The sequence below is a fragment of the Crinia signifera genome, chromosome 12, assembly GCF_055691185.1.
Source record: "Crinia signifera chromosome 12, ASM5569118v1, whole genome shotgun sequence".
NCBI lineage: Eukaryota > Metazoa > Chordata > Amphibia > Anura > Myobatrachidae > Crinia > Crinia signifera.
In genome coordinates, this window is record NC_139228.1 from 81,534,660 (window position 1) to 81,547,129 (window position 12,470).

The 12,470-nt window shown below is 45.5% G+C and overlaps 1 protein-coding gene across 12 annotated transcripts in view; it reads right to left on the reverse strand.

Annotated features, from left to right (window-relative positions):
• The window catches only part of NPAS3 (neuronal PAS domain protein 3), a 380,993-nt gene that overhangs the window by 24,132 nt on the left and 344,391 nt on the right, over positions 1-12,470 (reverse strand). The window lies entirely within an intron of this gene.

Here is a 12,470-nt window from a genome sequence, read left to right on the forward strand (position 1 = left end):
TGAGACTTGTAACCGCTTTCGGCCTGCTATTAAGATTTTATTGCCAGGGGTGAGCAACTTAACCTTGCCTAGGTAAAATCAATTTGTATTTTGCAATGCATGTCCTTGCATTTCTCCAAACACCTTTCTACAGGGGGACATTCTTCCATGAACCAGTATAATAACCGGAAAGAACAAGGCTTGGCTGCAGTGTGCCTGGTAGACCCTTTCTCGCTCCCTCGCTGTCTCTCCCCCTCTGCTTCTCTCTCTCCAGTCACCAAACTGCCAGCTTCAACATGAAAAGGAATAAAACTGCTTTAATCTGCACCTCTCGCCCACGGCACCCTGACAGTCAGCTCCGTCCTCCGCGGCAGCTTTAAAAACAAACGCCAGATGACGCCTGAACGCTGAGGGACGCAGTGGAGAGGGGGTGCAAGGGGAGGGGGTGATCAGACACGGACGAGAAAGCTGAGAAGTCTCGGGGATTTGGGAAACTAAAGTTTCCCGGTGCCCTTCACTGTATTGGAGAAGGTCAGTAAACGGATTTGAGCATTTAATATGCATTACGTCGTGAGTTAAAACGACGATATATCCCAGATTGCGGAGGGAACACTGCCTGTGGTACAAGCTGCAATATATCCATTGTCAGAATTGTGATCTATTTTCATGAATATACAAATTCTATGTAGTGAGGACATATGATAAAACGTTCTCCGTTCGATATATTATAAACCTACAGAGGAACTTTGTGTCTTCTAGCGCTAAACTAACTACGTTTGATAGAGAAATGGTTCTAGGGGTGAGAAGTCAGATAAGTAATATAAAAATCTCTTTGTAAATTTACGGTGCCCTATAAAATAAAGGCTGGAACATTTGTCAGGTGGCAGAAAGAAGTATAAACGGGAAAAACTCTGTAACTGGGAAAAGAAAGATGAAATAAAGGTGTAACCCTTGGGTCCTAATTCAGGTTGGCTCTGTAAACAGGGAACGTCGCTGCTTACTGAGCGCCTGAGACTCTGCCTGGCCAAATCTCCCCCCCCCCCCCTGCCGAAACCACTCGGTACCATGTGGTGGAATGTGTACATCCCCTCTTATGCCTCTGCCAACTGGAGAAATAATTCGGTGGTTGCCAACCATCAATGGATTTCTCCTGCTATCGCAAATAAAAGTCAGTCTTGTCTTAATTTACGAGTATTAGAACGAAGATGGGGGCATCGGCCCATCCGTGTACCTAGGGCGTTGCCATGAGTTTTCATGGGGACACTCATAAAACTCTGGGCGTTCCCATAGGTGATCCCCATTTTTGCCCCCCGTTTGAACGGTGTGTAACTCATTGCCAAGGTCTGTACCTGCACAAATACGCACCCAGACCCAGAAGATGAGAAGGTTAGGGTTAGGCTGTAAGGATGTGGTTAGGGTTAGGCTGTAAGGAGGAGGTTTAGGGGTTGGGCTGTAAGGATGTGGTTAGGGTTAGGCTGTAAGGAGGAGGTGAGGGTTACTCTGTAAGGAGGAGGTGAGGGTTACTCTGTAAGGAGGAGGTTAGGCTGTAAGGAGGAGGTTAGGGTTATGCTGTAAGGAGGAGGTTAGGGTTAAGCTGTAAGGATGTAGTTAGGGTTAGGCTGTAAGGAGGAGGTTTAGGGGTTGGCTGTAAGGAGGAGGTTTAGGGGTTGGCTGCAAGGAGGAAGTTTAGGGGTTGGCTGTAAGGAGGAGGGTTGGCTGTAAGGAGGAGGTTAGGGTTAAGCTGTAAGGATGTAGTTAGGGTTAGGCTGTAAGGAGGAGGTTTAGGGGTTGGCTGTAAGGAGGAGGTTTAGGGGTTGGCTGCAAGGAGGAAGTTTAGGGGTTGGCTGTAAGGAGGAGGGTTGGCTGTAAGGAGGAGGTTAGGCTGTAAGGAGGAGGAGGTTAGGGTTAGGCCGTGAGGGAGGAGGTTACGGTTAGTCTGTAAGGAGGTGGTTAGGGTTAGGCTGTGGGGGAGTAGATTAGGGTTAGGCTGTAAGGAGGAGGTTCGGGTTAAGCTGCAAGGAGGGGGTTAGGCTGTAAGGAGGTGGTTAGGCTGTGGGGGAGGAGATTAGGGTTAGGCTGTGGGGGAGGAGGGTAGGGTTATTCTGTTAGGGGTCTAATCAGTAATAGTTAGGCAGTCAGGCAAAGGATAAGTGGTGTGGAAAGTAAGCAAAATGGTCCCTGAAATGACATCAGCATCCGCAACACCGCTAGACCGACCAGGGACCATTTGTCGACAGTTCATTGTGTTAGTTTCAATCATGTAGGCATGATGAATGTCAACATGGTCACTTTCAACCAAACATACCCAACCGTGCAGTAGAATCCCCACTCATGTAAAACATTCCCTGGGTAGCCTCTGTCCTCCCACACTGTAGTACACGCCTCTCTGCTTCGGATACAAGACTTTAGGGCTCCACTAAAGAGCTGAACCACTGTAGATTTCTCACCTCTTCATGCTAAACTATACTGACCACGATGCTACACGTTCAGTATTGCTACAGATAAAACCCACATTGGAGACTTAACATTGTACAGGGCTGTGCCACAAAGAAGTAACTGTAATATACATATAGGGGACAGTAGCTGTGACGAGAGAGACGGCATGTGGATTCTGTAGGAACTGATACTCTGATGCAGAAATGGTGGTTCCAGGTGTTGTAAGTGTACAGTAGTACCACGTGGCAGGTATTGTAACTAGTAAGTGTACAGTAGTACCACGTGGCAGGTGTTGAAAGTGGTAAGTGTACAGATGTACAACGTGGCAGGGGTTGTAAGTGTACCGTAGTACAACGTGGCAGGTATTGTAAGTGTACCGTAGTACAACATGGCAGGTATTGTAAGTGTACCGTAGTACAACGTGGCAGGTATTGTAAGTGTACTGTAGTACAACATGGCAGGTATTGTAACTAGTAAGTGTACAGTAGTACCACGTGGCAGATATTACGGTAAGTGTACAGTAGAACAACGTGGCAGGTATTGTAAGTGTACAGTTGTACAAAGTGGCAGGTATTGTAAGCGGTAAGTGTACAGTAGTACAACGTGGCAGGTATTGTAAGTGTAAAGTAGTACAACGTGGCAGGTATTGTAAGTGTAAAGTAGTACAACGTGGCAGGTATTGTAACTAGTAAGTGTACAGAAGTACCACGTGGCAATTATTGTAACTAGTAAGTGTACAGTAGTACCACGTGGCAGGTATTGTAACTAGTAAGTGTACAGTAGTACCACGTGGCAGGTATTGTAACTAGTAAGTGTACAGTAGTACCACGTGGCAGGTGTACAGATGTACAACGTGGCAGGGGTTGTAAGTGTACCGTAGTACAACGTGGCAGGTATTGTAAGTGTACCGTAGTACAACATGGCAGGTATTGTAAGTGTACCGTAGTACAACGTGGCAGGTATTGTAAGTGTAAAGTAGTACAACGTGGCAGGTATTGTAAGTGGTAAGTGTACAGTAGTACAACATGGCAGGTATTGTAAGTGTAAAGTAGTACAACGTGGCAGGTATTGTAAATGGTAAGTGTACAGTAGTACAACGTGGCAGGTATTGTAACTAGTAAGTGTACAGAAGTACCACGTGGCAATTATTGTAACTAGTAAGTGTACAGTAGTACCACGTGGCAGGTAATGTAAGCGGTAAGTGTAAAGTAGTACAACGTGGCTGGTATTGTAAGTGTAAAGTAGTACAACGTGGCAGGTATTGTAAGTGGTAAGTGTACAGTAGTACAATGTGGCAGGTAATGTAAGTGGTAAGTGTACAGTAGTACAATGTGGCAGGTGTTGAAAGGGGATGCAGTTAAGATCCCGGCGGTCGGGATCCCGGCGTTCAGAATCCCGACGCCGGAATCCCGACCGCCGAAATGCCGACACTTTCTCTCTCCTGGGGTGTCCACGACACCCCTGGAGGGAGAATAAAATAGTGTGCCGAGCGTAGCGAGGCACCGGGCCCGCTGCGTGGCGAGCGCAGCGAGCCCGCAAGGGGGGGCGATCCACGTCCCCCCCTTGTCGGCATTTCGGCTGTCGGGATTCTGAACGCCGGGATCCCGACCGCCGGGATTCAATACTGAATCCGTTGAAAGTGGTAAGTATACCGTAGTACAACGTGGCAGGGGTTGTAAGTGTACCGTAGTACAACATGGCAGGTATTGTAAGTGTACCGTAGTACAACGTGGCAGGTATTGTAAGCGGTAAGTGTAAAGTAGTACAACGTGGCAGGTATTGTAAGTGGTAAGTGTACAGTAGTACAACATGGCAGGTATTGTAAGTGTAAAGTAGTACAACGTGGCAGGTATTGTAAATGGTAAGTGTAAAGTAGTACAACGTGGCAGGTATTGTAACTAGTAAGTGTACAGAAGTACCACGTGGCAATTATTGTAACTAGTAAGTGTACAGTAGTACCACGTGGCAGGTAATGTAAGCGGTAAGTGTAAAGTAGTACAACGTGGCTGGTATTTTAAGTGTAAATTAGTACAACGTGGCAGGTGTTGAAAGTGGTAAGTGTACAGATGTACAACGTGGCAGGGGTTGTAAGTGTACCGTAGTACAACATGGCAGGTATTGTAAGTGTAACGTAGTACAACGTGGCAGGTATTGTAAGTGTACCGTAGTACAACATGGCAGGTATTGTAACTAGTAAGTGTACAATAGTACCACGTGGCAGATATTACGGTAAGTGTACAGTAGTACAACGTGGCAGGTATTGTAAGCGGTAAGTGTACAGTAGTACAACATGGCAGGTATTTTAAGTGTAAAGTAGTACAACGTGGCAGGTATTGTAACTAGTAAGTGTACAGAAGTACCACATGGCAATTATTGTAACTAGTAAGTGTACAGTAGTACCACGTGGCAGGTAATGTAAGTGGTAAGTGTACAGTAGTACAATGTGGCAGGTGTACAGATGTACAACGTGGCAGGGGTTGTAAGTGTACCACAGTACAACGTGGCAGGTATTGTAAGTGTGCCGTAGTACAACGTGACAGGTATTGTAACTAGTAAGTGTACAGTAGTACCACGTGGCAGGTGTGGTAAGTGTACAGTAGTACCACGTGGCAGGTGTGGTAAGTGTACAGTAGTACCATGTGGCAGGTGTGGTAAGTGTACAGTAGTACCACCTGGCAGGTGTTGAAAGTGGTAATCGTACAGATGTACAACGTGGCAGGGGTTGTAAGTGTACCGTAGTACAACGTGGCAGGTATTGTAAGTGTACCGTAGTACAACGTGGCAGGTATTGTAAGTGTACCGTAGTACAACATGGCAGGTATTGTAACTAGTAAGTGTACAGTAGTACAACGTGGCAGGTATTGTAAGTGTACAGTTGTACAAAATGGCAGGTATTGTAAGTGTACAGTAGTACAACGTGGCAGGTATTGTAAGTGTAAAGAAGTACAACGTGGCAGGTATTGTAAGTGGTAAGTGTACAGTAGTACAACGTGGCAGGTATTGTAAGTGTAAAGTAGTACAACGTGGCAGGTATTGTAAATGGTAAGTGTACAGTAGTACAACATGGCAGGTATTTTAAGTGTAAAGTAGTACAACGTGGCAGGTATTGTAACTAGTAAGTGTACAGAAGTACCACGTGGCAATTATTGTAACTAGTAAGTGTACAGTAGTACCACGTGGCAGGTAATGTAAGTGGTAAGTGTACAGTAGTACAATGTGGCAGGTGTACAGATGTACAACGTGGCAGGGGTTGTAAGTGTACCATAGTACAACGTGGCAGGTATTGTAAGTGTGCCGTAGTACAACGTGACAGGTATTGTAACTAGTAAGTGTACAGTAGTACCACGTGGCAGGTGTGGTAAGTGTACAGTAGTACCACGTGGCAGGTGTTGAAAGTGGTAAGTGTACAGATGTACAACGTGGCAGGGGTTGTAAGTGTACAATACAACGTGGCAGGTATTGTAAGTGTACCGTAGTACAACGTGGCAGGTATTGTAAGTGTACCGTAGTACAACATGGCAGGTATTGTAACTAGTAAGTGTACAGTAGTACCACATGGCAGGTATTACAGTAAGTGTACAGTAGTACAACGTGGCAGGTATTGTAAGTGTACAGTTGTACAAAGTGGCAGGTATTGTAAGCGGTAAGTGTACAGTAGTACAACGTGGCAGGTATTGTAAGTGTAAAGTAGTACAACGTGGCAGGTATTGTAACTAGTAAGTGTACAGAAGTACCACGTGGCAATTATTGTAACTAGTAAGTGTACAGTAGTACCACATGGCAGGTATTACAGTAAGTGTACAGTAGTACAACGTGGCAGGTATTGTAAGTGTACAGTTGTACAAAGTGGCAGGTATTGTAAGCGGTTAGTGTACAGTAGTACAACGTGGCAGGTATTGTAAGTGTAAAGTAGTACAACGTGGCAGGTATTGTAAGTGGTAAGTGTACAGAAGTACCACGTGGCAATTATTGTAACTAGTAAGTGTACAGTAGTACCACATGGCAGGTAATGTAAGTTGTAAGTGTAAAGTAGTACAACATGGCAGGTATTTTAAGTGTAAAGTAGTACAACATGGCAGGTATTTTAAGTGTAAAGTAGTACAACGTGGCAGGTATTGTAACTAGTAAGTGTACAGTAGTACCACGTGGCAGGTAATGTAAGTGTAAAGTAGTACAACGTGGCAGGTATTGTAAGTGTACCGTAGTACAACGTGGCAGGTATTGTAACTAGTAAGTGTACAGTAGTACAACGTGGCAGGTATTGTAAGTGTACAGTTGTACAAAATGGCAGGTATTGTAAGTGTACAGTAGTACAACGTGGCAGGTATTGTAAGTGTAAAGAAGTACAACGTGGCAGGTATTGTAAGTGGTAAGTGTACAGTAGTACAACGTGGCAGGTATTGTAAGTGTAAAGTAGTACAACGTGGCAGGTATTGTAAATGGTAAGTGTACAGTAGTACAACATGGCAGGTATTTTAAGTGTAAAGTAGTACAACGTGGCAGGTATTGTAACTAGTAAGTGTACAGAAGTACCACGTGGCAATTATTGTAACTAGTAAGTGTACAGTAGTACCACGTGGCAGGTAATGTAAGTGGTAAGTGTACAGTAGTACAATGTGGCAGGTGTACAGATGTACAACGTGGCAGGGGTTGTAAGTGTACCATAGTACAACGTGGCAGGTATTGTAAGTGTGCCGTAGTACAACGTGACAGGTATTGTAACTAGTAAGTGTACAGTAGTACCACGTGGCAGGTGTGGTAAGTGTACAGTAGTACCACGTGGCAGGTGTTGAAAGTGGTAAGTGTACAGATGTACAACGTGGCAGGGGTTGTAAGTGTACAATACAACGTGGCAGGTATTGTAAGTGTACCGTAGTACAACGTGGCAGGTATTGTAAGTGTACCGTAGTACAACATGGCAGGTATTGTAACTAGTAAGTGTACAGTAGTACCACATGGCAGGTATTACAGTAAGTGTACAGTAGTACAACGTGGCAGGTATTGTAAGTGTACAGTTGTACAAAGTGGCAGGTATTGTAAGCGGTAAGTGTACAGTAGTACAACGTGGCAGGTATTGTAAGTGTAAAGTAGTACAACGTGGCAGGTATTGTAACTAGTAAGTGTACAGAAGTACCACGTGGCAATTATTGTAACTAGTAAGTGTACAGTAGTACCACATGGCAGGTATTACAGTAAGTGTACAGTAGTACAACGTGGCAGGTATTGTAAGTGTACAGTTGTACAAAGTGGCAGGTATTGTAAGCGGTTAGTGTACAGTAGTACAACGTGGCAGGTATTGTAAGTGTAAAGTAGTACAACGTGGCAGGTATTGTAAGTGTACAGAAGTACCACGTGGCAATTATTGTAACTAGTAAGTGTACAGTAGTACCACATGGCAGGTAATGTAAGTTGTAAGTGTAAAGTAGTACAACATGGCAGGTATTTTAAGTGTAAAGTAGTACAACATGGCAGGTATTTTAAGTGTAAAGTAGTACAACGTGGCAGGTATTGTAACTAGTAAGTGTACAGTAGTACCACGTGGCAGGTAATGTAAGTGTAAAGTAGTACAACGTGGCAGGTATTGTAAGTGTAAAGTAGTACAACGTGGCATGTATTGTAAGTGTACAGTAGTACAACATGGCAGGTATTTTAAGTGTACAGTAGTACCACGTGGCAGGTAATGTAAGCGTAAAGTAGTACGACGTGGCAGGTATTGTAAGTGTAAAGTAGTACAACATGGCAGGTATTTTAAGTGGTAAGTGTACAGTAGTGGAACGTGGCAGGTATTGTAAGTGCAGAGTAACACAATGTGAAGGATGGATAACTACACAGCTATACAACATACCAATCGCGTTTACATTATAATAACCAATGTATTATAGCATAACACGTAGACCTGGTGGAATAGGTCGTATGATGGACGGAAATGAACCCACATCACGATATGAGGAATAATTGGGTGGCGCATGTCCCGTTCAGTGATGACTGGACACCCCGCTGCATCCTTCATATGTATGGGAGATATTAGCAGCTGCAGACAGGGTGACCTTTCCGTGCGCCAAATGACACCCGCCTGCTCCTGGCAGCTTCTGCTTTCCGTAATTTAGGGCTCAATTAGGACTTTAACATTGAATGAAACAGCCATAAAAATGGCTCTAACATCCATATTCCATTTATCACATGGCAGCGCGAATGTGTCCCTGAGGTACTGACAGAAGCAGAGGGATGCACAGCGCGATCAGGGAGGGGCCAAACACATCGTTATTACAAGGGGAATTCCAACTTTGCCGGTCACAACGCTTCATATTCTCTATACATGTAACAGACTGGGGAGATGCATGCACCCTGGGAAAGCCATAAAGGGCCTGATTCAGATCTGTTGTCGCAGCCTAGCGAACAGATAAACAGCACGAACGCACGCCCCCCCACCGCACAAATCCCCCCGCTAACATGTGAGAGAATGCTAACAGCGATTGGTCACCCTAAATGTTGGGCGTTCCCCTGCCCACTCCACCCCTCCTGGAGTGAATGGCTCAGTGTGTGTGAAACTCACCAAAGCCATCCGCTCTCACGGTTTGCTCATGCACATATTTGAGCAGGGGGACGAATCCGGACACTAATGAATGGGTCGGAATCAACCCCATAGTACTGACCAATCCGCTTCTAACTCATTATTTACAGAAGCTGATAGGCTGATAGTTATCTTTTTCGAAGGTTTGATCCACGGCCCCCCTTGTCGGCATTGCGGCGGTTGGGATTCCGGCATCGGTATTTCGACAGCAGGGATTCTGACCGCCGGCATATCATACCGGACCCGTTCCATGCCTCCTGCAAGGGGGGGGGAGGAGGAATGGGGCACCCGCAGAGCCTCTGAGCTTGGTGCGGCGCGCTGCTCGCCCACACCTAGTTACGGCACTGCATATTTGTGCAAAGGAGTACAGTGATAATGCTATTAAAAGGGAGAGCAATTTAAAGACGTTGGGTTACTTGGTTGTAAAATGTATTTCTGTTCTATTTCTGTGATATTAATGACATTGGAGACAGAAATCAGTTTTTTATCAGCCAGGCAGCTAGGTAGCAATGGTAACTGTAGTAGCAACAGTCTTTAACTGAGAATTTTCATATTGGTTGCTCAGGCCTGTAATAGCCCTGATCTGGATTACCGTTCCTTCAATACCAGGAGCGATAGGCTGTTCTTTTCCTTATTCCTGTTTCTCCTTTACTGACCTATTCTGATAACGGTTCTGTTGTTTTTTTTATCCCGTTCAGACCAAACTAGATGGCCTAGTCTTTCTATTCACAATAGTGGGGGTAGCAAGAAATGGACCCTAAAATGCCAAACAGCAGCTCCATGTAATATATATGTCTAGTGTCCATTTGTGTGTCTCTGAAAAATGCCATCTGCTGGCAGTGAGTGAAACCACATCTTTCACACAAACAGAAACACAGATGCAATCACAAGGTAGCAGACTAGCTTTCGAAGCATTTGCTTTTAGCGGGCTTACTAGTATACACATATCTATATGTAATTTAACCAATACCTTGTGTACAGGAACACGCTACAAACACAAAGACAGACGGATTTTCTGCTGATGCAGGTTTGCGTGTGTTAAAAAGTCGAATCTGTATCAGTGGAAAATAGTCGAAAATGGGGAGTATGTGTCTTCCGACCTTGGCAATTTTTTCAGCAGTCGAAAAAGCAGCACTTGAATTAAAAAGGTCAAATGTAAATTCAACCAAAAATTGCCAGAAAGTGCAGATTTTCCGACTGTCGGGAAAAAAAAGTCACAGATTGAAAACTCGAAGAAGGGGTGTGCAATGTGTGGAGAACGAAGTCACCACAAATTACACTATGCTTCTGGCGCTGTTCTTAAGGTAATTAATGGAAAAAAATAAAATAATAAATCAATTGGAATGGCTACTGCTGCTGCATATGGTTTATGCGAATTAGCTAGAATTCGCAAGGATAGAGAAGAAAAAATTGTTGTTTTAAACCACCTTGCGCTGCTAGTAAACCAATTTAGCATTAACAATACCACTGGACAGAATGACACTGGACACACTGCTGAAAATGTAGAAAATTTTTATATATAAGAAAAAAAAAAATAATAAAACAATTCATACATGTAAATTAATAACAGTAATTAATACAATACAATAAAAATACCTAAATGGCCATTGAGGTTTACGTTTGCAAACTATATGAAGCTCTGTGATGGGTTATAAAAAGAATGATGATGGTAGTCACTGGGGGTAACCAAGATGATGAGGGGATGGAAAAGGGGAATGATGCAAATGAATAAGCAGCACAGTTAGTAGATGAATAAGAAGCACATGCAGGGTTAATGAAGCTGATAGACCAGTACCCAGAATGAGGCACTGTAAGCAGTAGGTATTATCTCACCCTCCGTTGGTATGGTAGTGGGAGGGGTCGGGGAGCTTCTGTTGGTGTCAGCTCATACCCGATTAGATGACACTGCAGGCGGGGAGCTTAAGTTGGAAGAGCTCTACCCTATGTGCTGGGTCTGATGGTAATGACCGGCTGCGGGTGCTGTGTGGACGTCGCCAGGGAAGACGGCAGCTGGATGCAGATGCTGGGTAGCGGGAGTGACGCTCGACCGCTGGGTGAAAGTGCAGTAGCTGCTGCCCAGAAGACGGTGGCTTGTTGCCATAGAGACGAAACGCGTCGACGTCACTTCCTGTTACGTCTGCAAACCTCCGTGATTCCCCTGATTTCCAGTCTCCACTTCCAGCTGGTCTGCCGCGGTCTTCAAGCTAACAAGCCACCGTCTTCTGGGCAGCAGCTACTGCACTTTCACCCAGCGGTCGAGCGTCACTCCCGCTACCCAGCATCTGCATCCAGCTGCCGTCTTTCCTGGCGACGTCCACACAGCACCCGCAGCCGGTCATTACCATCAGACCCAGCACATAGGGTAGAGCTCTTCCAACTTAAGCTCCCCGCCTGCAGTGTCATCTAATCGGGTATGAGCTGACACCAACAGAAGCTCCCCGACGCCTCCCACTACCATACCAACGGAGGGTGAGATAATACCTACTGCTTACAGTGCCTCATTCTGGGTACTGGTCTATCAGCTTCATTAACCCTGCATGTGCTTCTCATTCATCTACTAACTGTGCTGCTTATTCATTTGCATCATTCCCCTTTTCCATCCCCTCATCATCTTGGTTACCCCCAGTGACTACCATCATCATTCTTTTTATAACCCATCACGGAGCTTCATATAGTTTGCAAACGTAAACCTCAATGGCCATTTAGGTATTTTTATTGTATTGTATTAATTACTGTTATTAATTTACATGTATGAATTGTTTTATTATTATTTTTTTCTTATATATAAAAATTTTCTACATTTTCAGCAGTGTGTCCAGTGTCATTCTGTCCAGTGGTATTGTTAATGCTAAATTGGTTTACTAGCAGCGCAAGGTGGTTTAAAACAACAGATTGAAAACTCCCCATATTGGGACCTATGGATTCAACAGTAACGAGACACTTTAAAAACCAGAATGTGGCCCATCATCAGCTAGATAAACCCCCATTTATGGTCTTAAAATCAAGAGGTTCTATAAAATCATACAAGTTTGGTCAGCAATGCTCATTAGTATAATTGCTTGTATTTTCTGGTAGTCGTGACCTAGCTAGCATTCAGCGCTGTGTGTCTTTTTGGTGAAAGGACATTACGTCACAAGTGATGTAGCTATGACGCACCGGGAGACTGCAGCTGGGGCGCACCGGGAGACTACAGCTGGGGCGCACCGGGAGACTGTAGCTGGGGCGCACCGGGAGACTGCAGCTGGGGCACACCGGGGGACTGCAGCTGGGGCGCACCGGGAGACTGCAGCTGGGGCGCGCCGGGAGACTGCAGCTGGGGCGCGCCGGGGGACTGCAGCTGGGGCGCGCCGGGGGACTGCAGCTGGGGCGCGCCGGGGGACTGCAGCTGGGGCGCGCCGGGGGACTGCAGCTGGGGCGCGCCGAGGGACTGCAGCTGGGGCGCGCCGGGAGACTGCAGCTGGGGCGCGCCGGGAGACTGCAGCTG